The sequence below is a fragment of the Erinaceus europaeus genome, chromosome 20 (assembly GCF_950295315.1).
Source record: "Erinaceus europaeus chromosome 20, mEriEur2.1, whole genome shotgun sequence".
Taxonomy (NCBI): Eukaryota; Metazoa; Chordata; class Mammalia; order Eulipotyphla; family Erinaceidae; genus Erinaceus; species Erinaceus europaeus.
Window position 1 is genome coordinate 40,345,004 of NC_080181.1, and position 3,698 is coordinate 40,348,701.

General features: G+C 40.9%; 1 non-coding gene across 1 annotated transcript; it reads left to right on the top strand.

The window, feature by feature from the left end:
- Positions 1–3,413: 3,413 nt before the first annotated feature.
- On the top strand, positions 3,414–3,485 carry TRNAE-UUC (transfer RNA glutamic acid (anticodon UUC)). The gene has a single exon. It is a non-coding gene; the product is annotated as a tRNA-Glu (tRNA).
- Positions 3,486–3,698: the final 213 nt, after the last annotated feature.

Below are 3,698 nucleotides of genomic sequence, written 5' to 3' on the forward strand. Positions count from 1 at the left end.
AAGGCCCTTTAGAATATAACTAAAATATGCCTACTAGCTATCTACAAAATGTCGGACCCTCCAACTCTTCATCTGCACTATTCCAATCTTTAGGTCCATGATTGTTAAAAAATTTGTTTGGCTTTGTGTGAGGCAAAAGTGATAACCACTACACTATGGAAACAACTTATTTGTTTGGCTTTATATGTTAACTCTCTTTTCAGTCACCAGGTTCCAGATGCTAGCATGATGCAGACCAGACTTCCCTGGACAGACAACCCCACCAATGTGTCCTGGAGATCTGCTTCCCCAGAGTTCCACCTTACTAGGGAACGAAAGAGACAGGCTAGGAATATGGATTGACCTGTCAATGCCCATGCTCAGCAGGGAAGCAATTACAGAAGCTAGACCTTCCACCTTCTGCACTGCACAATGACCTTGGGTCCGTACTCCCAGAGGGTTAAAGAATAGGAAAGCTATCTGGGGAGGGGATAGGATACAGAGCTCTGGTGTTGGGAATTGTGTAGAGTGGTACCCCTCTTATCCTATGGTTTTGTCAATGTTTCTTTTTTATAAATAAAAAAAATTAAAAAAATTTTTAAAAGACAGGATGTACAATTTCCCATTTTCTTTTAATTACTAGAATCAACACTACCAAATAAAAGATAAGGATCTTTAAGGTCTGCTCCATAAAATAAATAAAAGTATTCACATTCTTCCATTGTATCTATATCTCTACCAGAAACAGAAGCAAGCAAAAAAAAAAATTGACTTCGGCATTTAATAACCTTGTAGAAAATTATTTTCCAAGCCAACTGCCCCAAATCCTTTCAGGAAGCTAAGGTTCACAGGACAGTACTAGCAAGTCCTAAAGTATAATGACTTAAAGCAGTGGGACTTCTTTCTTTTTTTAAGATACGTACATACATACATATATATATATGTACATATATGTATATAATTTTTATTTATAGAAAGGAAACACTGACAAAAAAAAAAAAAACAATACCTTAGGATAAGAGGGGTACAACTCCACACAGTTCCCACCACCAGAACTCTGTATCCCATCCCCTTCCCTGATAGCTTTCCTATGAAACTCAACATAGACCTTTTACATTCCCATAGAAAATTGCCAAGCTGTTCATCTCCAGTCTCCAGTAGGGGTTATACACATTGCCATTCTCTGAGTCTTGTGTTCTTCCTTCCTTCCTAATGTTGCAAGGGAATGAGAGACAACAGGACAAAGGGCACAGAGGTCCCTTCATAGCTCTGTTGGTTGGGTTCTAGGCTGACATCTACATGGAAGAATCACAAAAGAAACGGCCATGTTTTAGGAGATGAGCACTTATTGAGACAAAGCAGGGATAGAAAAGAGAGGAAAGTACACATCTTAGAAGCCTGAAGGTATGACAGAGAGAAAGAGAGAGAGGGAGGGATGGAGGGAGAGAGAGATGGAAAGAAACAAAAGAGAGTAGCTTCAGTTCCTCTAAGCTTTATAATAATGGCTTCTGGTGACATGAAGGGCCCTGAGGGGATTTACTTCAGCCTTTGTCTTCAGGTGCTGACATCTGCATTCATTTGCATTTTAAGACCTTTGGCAGTCTGGCAGAGAGGGGGATGTTAGTACAGGATGCAGACACAAGCAGGGCTTCTGGCCCCTCTTCCTGTTTACAGTTGCTCTCCCTAAACAGACCTCTAACGCTAACATTGGCTGTTTTAATATTGCTTGCTTTAAATTGTGCTGCTATGGTTAAAAGTAAGGCTGAGCTCGATCCCTGAATTGATTGAATAGTCAAAACTCTTGGCCCCTCAGTCTACCACAACCTGCCCCCTCCACCTCCCCCCCCCCCCCAATTCATCTTTGGCTGTGAGTTGTATCCTCATGCTTAGAGATAATCAGACATCTTAATAATCACTTACTTCCAGTCTATAACTTGTCTGCTGGCATTAATTATGGCTTCTCTGAGCCCACGAACGTTCTCAATCCTTATGGAATTTTATTTTTATTTATGTATTTTTACTTATATTGACACTTGAAATTCCTTTTCGAGATTAAGAATATTAATTCCTCCACTCTGATTATGCTTATGGTGATTTTCATTCTGCAGTCTGATAATGTTAGCATGAATTGTGGGAAGGTCTACTTTCTTTTTCCTTTTTTTTTTTTTTTTAATTCAGTCAGCATCTAGGGAGAAGGGAGAGATAGAGAGGAAGAGCAATAGAGAGTCAACCTGCAGCACTGCTTCACCACTTGCAAAACTTTTCCCCTGCAGGTCTGGGGACCAGGGGCTCAAACCCCAGTTCTTGCTCATTGTTATATGTGCCTCAACCAGATGCCCCCAGGAGGTCTATTTCTTTACCAGTATTAACTTCTTTTCAATCCCTTAAATGCAATTCTAAATCAAAACAGGTTTTCCAATAAAAGGAAAGTAACAACAACAATTATAATAGAGACTTGGTCATAACCACATTTAGGAAATGTGGCACTCCACCTCCCTGATGCAGTTTTGCAAGTTTTTAGTTTATTTTTCCCCCACAGACTGGCATTTTCACGTTACCACTTTAGTAACCAAATGTTAGATGGGGCCAGTGAAACTGAGTTGTCTGATTTTTAATAGTTTCTGGCCGTACTGTGAACTTCTAGTTCACATGTCCTCACCTTAATACTGTAATATTTGTTATAATTATGTAGTACCCTGCCAGATTATAAACTATTAATCCCGCAAAAGGACTGAATAAATCTATCCCCAGTTTGGTGGTTTGTTTACTGTTTTTAACAAGTTTGTGTACAAAATGTGTAGATCTTCGTTTAGAGTTTTGGACTTCCACCTTTGTTTTAGTAGCTTAAGGCCACTTTCAGACAAGATCGTAAAGTAGACTTCTAAATTATTTTGGGCCAAAACGTTCTCTGTGGCTTAATAGGGGTTTTATCCATTCAGGCTTCTAAAAGCAAATTTTGAGCTAAAAATAACCTCATGACCTTACACACAGGTGTGGGGGGGTGCAATATATTAACTTTAACAAAGGTTACCCGCAGGGTTGCAAATATGGGGGACAGTGAAAAGCCAGGCTGACAAATGGTTTTTCTGATTCTTTTAGAGCATAATTTACACTACGGGCTTTACTTTTTTTCTTTTGGCAAACTGAGGCTAGGATGCAAGCCTCTCTTGGGCGGGATTCCGGACTCCTCAGGCCAGGTGCGCGGTGAGGGGGGAACCAAATCCGAGGTTTAGACTCCGAAGATCTGGGGAGCGGAACCTGCAACTGCTAGCAGCCGCGCGGCTTCAGGATCTCTGGCAGAAGAAATTGCAGCGTTGGCCACGGAAATGAAAGTCCCAAAGACCGCGCAGGCGCGCAGAGAGCGGGCGTGGCTGGAAAGCGGAAGCTGAGAGCAATGATTCAATTTGCTTAGACATCAAGCAGCTTTTATCGTCTCCCACATGGTCTAGCGGTTAGGATTCCTGGTTTTCACCCAGGCGGCCCGGGTTCGACTCCCGGTGTGGGAATGTGCTTGTTTTTACAGAACCTAAGTGCAAAATTCACGTGTTAACTTCTAATTAAAATCCTTTCCAAAAAAAAAATTGAACTCTCTTAACTCCTGATTGTTGGTACCTGGAAACAGACACTTGCATTTCACACTCCCTGAAAACCTTTATGTTGCTGTGGTGTGTTTTGCTCACTATGTAATTCATATATATCATATAAATTTGAATTTGTCA